Source organism: Dasypus novemcinctus, chromosome 5 (assembly GCF_030445035.2).
Source record: "Dasypus novemcinctus isolate mDasNov1 chromosome 5, mDasNov1.1.hap2, whole genome shotgun sequence".
In the NCBI taxonomy this organism is placed as follows: domain Eukaryota; kingdom Metazoa; phylum Chordata; class Mammalia; order Cingulata; family Dasypodidae; genus Dasypus; species Dasypus novemcinctus.
In genome coordinates, this window is record NC_080677.1 from 1,963,664 (window position 1) to 1,975,826 (window position 12,163).

The 12,163-nt window shown below is 38.6% G+C and overlaps 1 non-coding gene across 1 annotated transcript; it reads left to right on the top strand.

Moving 5' to 3' along the window:
- The first annotated feature begins 3,693 nt into the window (after positions 1–3,693).
- On the top strand, positions 3,694–3,799 carry LOC111760777 (small nucleolar RNA U13). Its single transcript, XR_002794380.1, has one exon. It is a non-coding gene; the product is annotated as a small nucleolar RNA U13 (small nucleolar RNA).
- The last annotated feature ends 8,364 nt before the right edge of the window (positions 3,800–12,163 follow it).

The following is a 12,163-nucleotide window of genomic DNA, read 5'->3' on the forward strand; positions in this document are numbered from 1 at the left end:
AACAACACAACTTTTCTTGTAAAAATTGCATGCATTCAAGATAAATAAATGGAAGTAAGGAGAAAGAAAGGGAGACTACCAGCTCGCCAGTCAGAGATGACGCCTTTAAAGAAGGCCAAGAATCTCAAAATTCAATGTCTGAAAGGGTAAAGATGTTTCATTCATTTTATCTGCCAAGCAAGGAAGGCAATAGGTGTATATAAAATGTTACTTTCACAGCTTCTGAAGTTATTTCAAAGGTGACAGCCAAAGACTCTGAAGGCAAAGTATGCAATAGTTAATACTTTGATGCATCCCATCTTCTATACAACATGGATAGATAAGGCATAAAAAGAGAAAACCAAACTATGGAGCAAGGCTCAAATATGAGAAAGTATTTCTACTTCCCCCAAGCAGAAGAGAAGGGCAGGGTGGGGAAGCGGCATTGCTGGGGTGCGTTGTGAAGCCCGGTTTGGACGTGCTCCTGGTCTTGGCTCCCTCTGGGTGTGACTATTATAAGTAAGACCTCTTCACGAGGTTACTTCAGTTAAGGATCCCACCCCCCCACCCCCCAAAAAAAAAACACAACAGGCCTGGCTTTCACTGAGATTGCTGGAGTCCCTTATAAACAGAGTGAAAGGGGGACAGATAGCCACAGGGTGCAGCCAGGAGCTGGAAGTCGACAGGACCCAGAAGACGTGGGCACTGCCCTGGGACAGGATGGCCAGCAGCCAGCCCCAGACCACCACAGGCTCCGGGGAGAAGCGCTGCCTTGCTGTGCCTCAACTTTGTACTTTTTCCTAGCCTCCCAAACCGTGAACCAATAGACTGTGTCATTCAGCCAGCACTCTGTATGGGTTTTGTTTTAGAGCCGGGAAACTAAAACAATGGCTCAGGCTACCGACCTGCTCTCTTCTGGGAATGGGGTCAGGAAGCCGAGCTCAGAGTTCAGTATCTGCAGGGTAGAAGTTTTCACCGTGACTCACATAGACGGGGCCCTCAGACTGGGGGTACTGCTCATAAAAGAGGGAAAGGGCATACAAAGACCCAGAGTTGAGCCATGGCTTGGTGTTATTTCTCACAGGAAGTCTTGGGCCTAGGAAAGCAGGACCAAGACTCAATTTCCACACCTAGAACTGAGCCACCTGCCTGACACGCAGGTGTGCTGTTCAGTGCAGGAACCAAGCGGGAGCCACGGCTCTCCTGCTCTCCTGCTCTCCTTTGTGTGAAGAGCTCCATGGCCTGGCCTCCCTCAGTCCAGACAGGCAGGGGAGTGCAGTCCAGGCCTGCCATGTAGGGACTTATGGGCTCGGGCCTGAGAGGTAACAACAGCTGAACTCATTTCCCAGCCAGTGGGCGAAGTCCAGAGCCACTTTAGGGTAAGCTTCTCTTTCAGGAAGCGAGCAGGACATTGCAATCTGCCTTCTTCCACTAACTTACAAGCTCATGATTAGCTACCAGGAAACTCTAAACCATGGGAGAGAGGGATGCAAGGAGCGTTCTTCTAAGTGGAAGGAGGAGAAGAGGGAATGGTGGGGGACATCAGCGTCCACCACAGTCTGCCATTCTGACCACCAAATGTAAATGTCCTTTCTCCCACTACCCAAGGATCTGCTGGTGGGATGCTGTGGAGAGGGAAGTCATGGAGCCATGGGCTGTTTTCTTAGCGAGTGAGTAGGTGGCAGTAAAGTCCCATATATTTCAGCCTGGAAATGGTGTATTGGCAGGCTGTAGCAAACGTTGACTAAAAATCAGTTTAATGATTTGGAAGATACACCATGTTCCTCCAGAGCCTTAAGCTGTAGAGAAGAGGACACACAAGCAGACTGCTTGTGGGTGTGGGGTGCTCCTTTGATGCTTTGAGCAGGATACTGAGAAATCTTCACAGGCAAGGGTTGGCCAGTTTGCAAACTGGCAACTGTTTAGGGGTTGCCCTGAGCAGTGAGGCTTACCGCCAGGACCTGCCATCTAAATGGTCTGAGAATCCTCTGACAGAATTCAACAGGAAATAGGACTGACGAAGAGCCTCTCTGAAAAGTTCCCCTTCCAGTAAGACAAGGAGAACCAACTCCAAGGCAAAGATCAGTGTGGGGCTGTCACTTCCTTTTGCCAACCCAAAGTTTCAGAGGGTGCAAAGCCCACTATTTGCAAATCAAAGCGTCAAGAGTGTCAGGAGCAGAAGCCTGTGAAGTTTACATTACTTAGGAAGAGAATCTTGGTAATGTTGCAAAGGAATTAAGTTGTGCAGAAAAGCTGGTCAGTCTCAAAGGAGAAACTCTGTCTGCACCTACTCCCAGTGGAGTGCTGGAGGGTGTTGGGTCATGAGGAAGCTCCTAGAGTAAGCTCTGCTGTGCCCTATTGTACTCTCAAACCGCAGATCCAGAAGCTTCTGGTGCTGCCCCAACCCCTTCGCCACAGCGATGTCTTACCTAACAATTTGGTGATTAGATACTGGAACCTTGAGAACTTCCTGTGAAAGGATGCCTCTCCAACTTTACCAGCCAGGAACAGTAGGGCTAGAGGATGGCTGCTGACTCAACTTTGCTTTTTTCTAATCTCATATGAATTCACCTCATCACTGAAAATTAATTTATACCTAGGACACCAACGCTGACTGCAGAAGACATGAAAGTGACAATTATAAAATGGGGAAAGAAAATGGCTTTTAAAACGTTGTAAGAGCGTATTTCAGGAATTCAGGGAAGGGAAACACTTAGGACCAAGCTGGTCTCCACTTCCCTGTAGCTTGGCTGTCTTTAGACAGGCTTCCCCCTGATTCTAGGCCACCCTCTCACCCGGAAAGAAACTTAGCCAGTGAGGTTCTCATCCTCTTCCAGAACTCATCTAAGCAACAGGAGGCGTCATAACAGTAAAGGAAAACATTCTGGAGGAATTGGCCCTAATTGCAAACTCAGTGAATCACTCGCCCATCCCAGTGATCAATCCTTCTGAAATACTCTAGTACTTTTCCACTCACCCACTGTATCCCATTAAATCTTGCCACTCTTTGTGCCTCTGAAGTTGAGTTTTTCCTGCCTGCTGCAGCAGTTTTTGAATAAAGCCATCCTTACTAGTTAACATTGTTGGATGCAATTTTTCTTTGATGCTTCTTAAGCATCACACAAAAAAGTAAATAACATAAAAGAAGAGAGTGATATGCTGGGCTACTTAAAATTTAATTTCCATGTTAAGTAAAGACTCTGCAAACAAAGACAAAAGTGAAAGCACAGACAACAGAATATGTATACAAGCAAACTGATATTGGAAGCATATCCAAAAATATAATGAATAAGCATACTTAAGATAAAAATGCAATCAATTTGGAATACCATCGGACAGAGGGTATCAATAGTCTAATCAAGAAAGAAGAAATTCAAGGGCATATAAATAGCAATCATGAAAATGAAAATAAAGCAATGGAGAATGATTGGTAGTGTTTTAAAAATAGGGGAATAAAAAGTCTGGAAGAGCAAAAGATATAGGCAAGACAGAGCATATTTCTGGTCAGTAGGAATATATGAATAAGTTTAAACAAACAATTCCACTTGGAGGTATGAATCTTATCGCACCATAGCATGTGATCATTAAGGTATATATATAATGCTATTCAGAAAAATGAGAAGAAAATGGAACAGCCATCCCTGGAAAAATGGGTAAATAATTTGAGCTATGTTCCTAAAATGGAATGTAGATAGCAGTTAAAGAAAACTAGAGAGCCCTTTGTGGTTCATAAGTGTGATGAATGGGTGTTCACACATTTGTGTGAGATGTGCCTTCCTCAAACACCTTGTTTCGATGTTGGCACATTACCCATATGACGTGAAAGAAAAAAGAAGAAAACTAGAGTTATGTGTATTAACATGGGTTGATCTCAAAGAACATAGTAATATGTACTATATTGTATCATCTTAATACAACTAAAATAGATATTATACAACCACAGTATTATTATAAGGGTATAGAAGAGGAATAAATACCAAATCTGGGGTACAATTTTCCTTTGAATGGAAGGAGGGGGACCCAAGCAATATCTATTCATGGAAACCGCTCTCCCGCCCATAAGAAAGGGAGGTCTGCTTGATTTACTAACTTGGGATTATCGTAGTGTTGGAGAAAATATGGCGCCTACTGGGACATGGAGACTGATATGACTAAAGACATAGAAAGATTTATTGAGAAACTCTCCCAACAGAGAGGGTTGAAGAACAGACTTCAGCCTCCCCTTGGAAGGGTGGTACTTGAATTTATGCAGAGCTTTTTTAGGTAGGGAAATGATAATCGTTGAGAGGGGGTTGAGCGTTTGAGTGAAGTGTAGGAACCAATAGAAAGCCCTAGAGGTGAAAAATTTTCCTGGTAGTGACTAGAAGATAGTGGGTTAGGGAGTTATGGTTTCTTGGAATGCTGCAGGAGCAGATTTTTTTTTTGTTCTGTAAGAACTTTATCCCCCTCTGATATGTAGGTAGGGAAGGTTTCCATTTCCCTTTACTCCCATTTCTATGTGGTTTTTTAATTTAACCTGTGGGGAAGCGCCATGCCCTTAGGCACATAAACTTATGGGGGAGGGGGTTAACCTTTTCCCAATGCATATTAGGGGAAACTGAGCTACAGCTTGTTAATTATCGCAAACCTCTAACACATAGCATTTACATATTTTTCCACTGTTCTCAGTAAAAGAATAATTAACTTGATTCTATAAAAAAAAAAGTTAAATATAGTATTTCATACCAGAAAATAAATTCAAATGCTAAACATGCTTTTTAAGTTAAATATGTTCTAGACAATCTTTCATTTTGTAAATTCAGACTTAAATTCTGTTCCTGCATATTTAAATTGTATCACTAAGCACAGTCAAATCTAAAATATGAAACTTTGAGAAGATTAATTGTGGATTAGGAAAAGAATGTGTTTAAGAATCCAGACTCTTATTTCATGCTGGAGAAGAGTCAGAATAGGTTGACAACTGGGTGAAGCGGGTGGCAATCGGGACGTGGCTGAGTGCTTTCCTGGGTGCTGACCTGCTCCTCTCAGTTGGTGGTCATGCTCACTGAGCTGCAGGAGCAGAGAGGAGGACTGTCCTTAGTCAGGGGTGACTCACAACACTGTGTCCATCTTTGCACATTACTCACCTTTTAGAGACACCGGATTAAATGCCCCAATGGGGAAAAGAACCCTAAATTTAGACAACCCAAATGATTGACCAGTATATCAAGATACCACCTGCAGTCATGCTTTCAAAGCTAATGAATATTTAAAAAGTAGCAGGTATTTGTAAACGTTTCACTTCCTTAAAGTGAAGCATTGATGATCATAACTTTTCGGTTTAAACTGAATGATAATTTTTTTCTCCCCGCTGGAATTGCAGTGGAAACTGTACTAATGCTCTCCACAGCAGTCATTACTGTTAAATAATTAACCTTGACCTTCATTAAAGGCTCTTGCTCTGCTGGCAATATTTATAACTATTGAAGCAGGCAATTTTCTTGCTGATATAATAATTTCATGGAGAGTGGTACTACCCCAAATGGGAAGTCATCAAGCCTGACTTCTGGAGGCTCTATTTTTCTCCCAATGTATCCATTATTGAGAAATTTTAATTCCTTACTGACTCTGGAATTACAAAGCAGAGTACTTATGTGATGGAATTATACTAAGCTACTAATTATCTGTTGTACATTTGAAATTTAAACAATTTCACTTTCCATAATTACATTTTTTTCTCATTTTGGTTTCAATAACCTAATTCACTTGTTAAAATGGCATTACAAAGAAATCTTTGTGAACAAAAACAAAAGCAATTTTGAAGATTTAGTTAGATTTAAATAAACAATAATGGTGATATTTAATGAAAATAGTGTATTTGATTCTTCTTGTTTATTATGCACATAAAATTGCCTTAATATATATACATATATTATATATAATATATTATATTGAGAGAGGAATACATTAAGTTTGCAACATGAAAATGAAAGACCTGAAGGGAGGGCAGTCTTTTTTCCCACATTATTATTTATTGTTTTCAATTTACAGTCATATCCTAAAGTGTTTTCCATCATCACTTATTGTATTAATATGAATACATGCTGTTAATTTACTCAAAATAAGGGAACATTATGATTTGGATACTTCTTCATGAATTGCAGTATTCATCTTTTAGATAAAAAAATTCTTTCAAAAGTTGCCTTACTATATATACATATATATATATATATATATATATATATATATATATGATTTTTCCTACCATATGCAATTTCAGGGTTCTGAGTTCTACCTACATATTTTTGAGAACATTCTGATGTGGCTCATCTGTTGTCATCAGTTTAATTTCCAGGAATCCCTTCTGTCAATAACTGATACCAAGAAAGCATTTTTGTAACCTAGTCAAGCCATTAATATTTAGCAGAAAATATTTTAATTTCACACTTATAGGCCTGATTTCTTTTCACTGAGTAATTAAGACCAAACAAACAAAATCTATCACTGGCCATTGCCATTTGTAAAACTCTTCCTGTATTTGATGAGTTTTATTTAACAGTCCATCCTCATTATTCATGGATTCCTTATTTGTGAATCAGCCTGCTCCCTAAAATTTGTTTGTAATCCCAAACCATAAAAATACCTCAGCACTCTCACCATCATTCAAGGGAGGACATGCTGTAAGCACTGAGAAATTTGACAACTGTTTTCCCAACACTGGTAGAATACAGTGATTCTGCTTTCTTGTTCAGCTCTCAAGCTGTAAACAAGTGTTCTTTTGGCGGTTTATTTAGAGCCCCAGTTGTTTGCTTTTGGTGTGTGTGCATTTTGTTTATTATTTTTCTGTTTAAGATAGCCCCCAAATATGATTTTGAAGTGCTGTCTTGTATTCTTAAGTCAAGAAGCCTGGGATATGCCTTATGGAGATGTGTGACTTAGACAGCTTTGTTCATGAATGCTGTCAGCTGTGAATTCAATGGGAATTAATCAACAGTATATTGTAAATAAGATGTCTTTAAACAGCAACACACATAAAACATGGTTATACCTTGATCAGTTGATTAAAATGTGCGACTAGTGGTATGCAGGAACCTCACTCTGTGTTTCCCCTAGGAGCAATGGTTCAGTATTTGGTAATACAGTGTTGAGATGACTTTATAAAATACAACTACCGAGAATAACAAAATTGACTATATATTGTCTCTCTTATTTGAAGTAACTCAATAAGGTAAGAATTGCTGTGTGTATTTTACAGATGAGGGATTGAAGATGCGAAAGATGAAATGAATTACTGCAGGTCCCACAGCCTGTAAGTGGGTAGGGTTGTGTGTATCCCCTTGTGGTTATCTGGCCTCTGTGCCTGAGCTCCTTCCTTCACAGCACACTACAGCTCATGGAACAAGGTCAGTCCTTTCACTATGGCAGCAAATGACAGTGCCACTCTTCTCTTCCCCAGCAGTGTTAAACAGAAAAAAGTGACTCAAAGAAACATCAAAAGCAATCTAGAATCTGAAAGAACCTGTGTGGGTATGGGGGGAATGTATGCTTGAAGTAGCAAATTGGCAATGTTTTATCTGAATATCTTTGGGCCAGATATGTTGAAAAATTCAGAGTGCTCCAAATTTTAGAAATGCACTACCTACCTCTTTGGGAATTGATTGGCAGGGGAAATTCTCACTGATGACATCACTATTTCTGCAGGAGAATGCAGGAACCACTGTGCTAAGTGAGATAAATAAGCCTTATCCATAGATACATTTCTTTTTAGGACAGGTTTACTATGAAATAACATATTTACAAACCTCACATTGTCAACTATTTTTTTTAATTTAAAATTGTGAATAAGAGCAGGAGCAGGAGTTGAACAGAGTAGGACTTCAGAAGGAAAAGCTGAGAGCAGGGCATTTGTTGTCTGAGAAGTGGAAGCACACCCATATTTTGATCCACATTGTCTGCATGTCCATGCTGCCCTTGGGATTAGGGCTTCACTAAATTATCCAATTTTGCCCAGATCTAAAGATTTCTATGCCTAGATAATTATGAACAATAATTCTTGGATACTTAATTTATGATTTATGAATTAACATTTACTACAAAATGAATGGTTTAAAATTAAAATTTATTATGGACATGAGTAATTCATATAGATATTGTGATGCCATTCTGTTGAAATTGAGCACCATAACAACAACTACTCCTCAGCAGAGCTCGTTATCTATCACCTGTGTAGACCTCACTTGTATCATCCATAGGTATCCCATTGTTATCTTGTCATTTTTGCAAATGAATTAGATCCATATTGCAGAATCTGATCTTTCTCTCACTAAAAGCACAATTTCTCTTCTTTTCCTTTTTGACCTTGTATTTGAAATACTTCTTTCTCCAGCTTAAATTATGATAGTCTGATCTTACAAGATTTTCTATGTTCTTAATCACTGAGAACAACCATTTTCATGCTATTATCTCTACATTCTAGGGAGTTTTTGACCAATTAAATCAACAGGAAAATTTGGTGAAAATATACACCATTCTGAGGATAATTTAGTTAATGTATACTCTAGTCAAATGCATTAATATTGCTGTAATAATATATATACTACCACAAGGCAAGATTCCGATTTTTTTCACATAAAATCCTTTGAAAGCTTGTGAACAAAAAATATTATTTCAGTACCATAAGGATGTTGCATGCTGCATCATAATGTAATTAACACAGAGTAAAATAAAATTTAAAAAGAGCTTCTCAGACTCTTTTTTACAGGCTTTTCAATGGACTCACTTGCCATTTTAAACAACCATCTTGACTTTTTTTCCTTTAAATTGCCTTTGCAAAGAGCAAATCTTCACCATCCCTGCATCTATGAAATGCACAATTCTGTATATTTCCAAAATATTTTACACAGATCATGCAGTTAAGAGTTAATTCAGTAGGATTTCCTTGGAGTGCTCTAACCCTGCAGATTCCAAAGAAAGGACTGGGCTTTCTCCTGCTTTTTGTAGACAACTTCCAACCTGTTGGAATGTCTAGTCTGAAAAGAGTTTCTTTGTATACCTGTGACCTTGGACCAAGACAGATAAATTATACTGACAATGTGATTTATAGAGAATGCTTGTTTGTGTTCCCCTGGGGACCTACCTGGACCATCTTGTATCACTTTGACCTTTGTGGGCACCAGAGACTGAATAGCTCAGGCTAGTAGTCATGCCCACATGCCTGGCTCCAAGGCTGTGGTGAGCCCCCCTGGTTGGCAATCCTTCATGCATGCTGTCACCCATCAGTGCTGCAGAGATGAAATCTCATTTGTACAACACAGTGGGAGAGGACAACTGGAAGTTCCTACCTGGTTTCTCCTTGACTCTGCTCCATGAACCATAATTGTCTTTGTTAATTTTAACCAGTATTCTTCCACTGTAATAAGCTGCAACTGTGAGGATTACAGATTTTCTGAGTCCCATGGGTCCTTCCAGTCCATCATAAACCTGAGAATGGTTTTGAGAAATCTTATCACATGGAAACAAGATATGCTAATTTCATTTCCTCACAGAACTTATTAAATAATGCTAATATAATTTTCACATGGTTATACATCTCATTAATGTGGAGTGATATGTATTTAACAATCCTATAAAACAGCAATGGAGATCTCACACCATAAGGAGCAAAAGACAGAGGAAGAAATGCACAAAGACAGACATGCACCAAAAACCTATACTTTTAGTCATTAGCTAAACTAAAACTGTCGTTCAATGCAAAAATTACCAAGTTCTGAAACCCAAAGTCCACCAAGTATCTTCTTTTCCCTTTTGCGTTAACTTTACTCTGACCTAAAAAAAATCATGTTTTGATGGGATGGACAAAAAACACACAAACAAACAAAAATCAAGGTGTGGGGAGGATTTGAGGAATTATGAAACAACAAGCTCATAAATCCCTTGCCTGCTTTTGTTGAGTTTTTGCAGTGAGTCTGAAAGTGAATTAAAAAATCAGCAGATACATCCGAATGTTCATAGATTTATCTGAAGTTCAGTAGAGTGCCATTGCCCATTGTATTAAAATTAAGGTGTCAATGCTCTTTACGTCCTGTGATGCTTAACCACACGCACCAAATGTTTTCTTGTGATGGGGTAAAGACAAGCACATTGACAGTACAGACTACAGCAAATGTAACAATTCTAAGCTGTCTGGCTCAACATGTAGATTTAAGCTGATAGCTGGTCTCACTTGAAGTCCCAGACGCCTAACTTAGCCAACTGCAATTCCAATGAATGATGAGGACTGAATAGGCCCTAATGTAACACAGTTATTCTATAACTAGGTATCACTTCAATAACAGACTCTAAATACATATGAATTCTCCAAATCTCATCTTTTTGACTGTTCAGTTTAAGAGGTCGATTTCCTTTCATATTTCTCCTTCATGATCATTTACTAACAAACATACCCACAGCTTGGTATGTTAACAGAAGAGATGACTAATGAAATCTAAATAGTCAAAAAAGGAAAATTCCCATGAACTGGATAAACACAAGAATTACAAATGTGATGAATAGGAATAAGATGTTACAGAAATTGATATTGCCAAGCGTATCATTTCAGCCACATTTCAATACTCATAACAATTACTAAGAATCAGCAACACCGCACAGCTAATCAACTGCATCTGTTCATCTTCACAGCTGTTATCCTTGAAAAAATGTCACTCTCATCCCTGGTCTGCTCCAAACACACTGTGATTGTAATGAACACCTATTCTGATGAGGAAAACATCTTAACGTCTTGGAGAAAATTCAAATAGAGGTTCATTTGAAAGATGGCGATCTCTAGCTACCAAGGAAACTCACTTGGGAGGCAATAAACTTGTTTAACTTTGAGCTATACAGTTTCACACTATATCAGAAATAACTCAGTAATCATTTTTACATACTCCTCTAAAATGGTTAGAAAATAAAATGAAATTATAGATATCATTATATATGCACTTAACAGACTAATTCACTTAGGTATTCATTCCCTTTGAGTGATTCTATATCTATCTGTCTATACATTTCTTTATTTATCCGTCCTTCTAGGTAATATATCTATATCTATCATCTTAAAATAGTCTGTGGTCTGGCTTAAATTAGATGCTTATAAAAGTAGCATCTCTATTTGCTATTAGCATTAAGTTCCAGACTTATTTATAGTTGAGTAGTCTCCAAATTAGATAAACTCTTAGTTCTCCGTCTCTTTTTTAAATAAGGAAAAAAATTCACATAAAAAAGAAATAAGAAATTATAGGCAACAGGCACCTTGTCATAATTACACACAGCAAGTTCCCAGAATCAGACTCTTTTGAGACTGTGATTTCCCGCACTCCTCTAGGTTGGTTTGCCACTTCATGTGCAGCTATGACAAAACTAGTTGAGGCTGGACACAGTGAAACAGAGAGAAGACTTCTTGTACTCCAAGTTCTCCTTCTGGTACACCTCACTGATGAGTACTGGAAGATCTATCCATTATTTCCAGACCCTTTGTTGTATACAGTATGGATTCCTGGATCTGTCTAGGATTTGGTCTTCCTTCACATTTAAAATTCCTGGCTTCTCCGCATGGGTCCCAAATACTGCTGTCCTCTTTGCCAGAAGCCTCCTTATCAATACAATACTTTCCTTGTCTAAATCAAATATGAATATTAACCATTCTCAGGAATATACATATACCTATTTCTTTGCCCAAAGACAACAGGCAAATGTTTCCAGCAACTAAATTCTTTTTTAGTCTTAATTTTCCTGCATAGCCAAGAGGACACAGAGGAAGATGGCAAAAAGACAGTGAACACATAAAAAAGGATTTTTTTTTTTAGGTTTCCATAATGAACATTTCTCATTCTCCATAGATGAACTATACTGATAACTCTATGAAATAGGTAAAGACCATCACATACTGCATTCCCTAGCAGTTTTCCCTTTTTTAACATCAAAATTATTCTGCTACTGTCCCCTCTCAAAAATGTTCCCAATGCTTTCTGAGTTCTCATTCTGTCTGAGCCACTGGCTTTGACCCTCTCCTAATGATAGCAAATGTTAATCTTTCTAGCAGAAGCTCCTCTGTCTCCACATTCTGACTTCTTTACTGATCATAAATTACCATTTTCAGATAACTCTTCAAATCAATGTCTTCACTTATAATTTTCATTCAAAGCCCTTTATCAGGGACCTTTTAAAG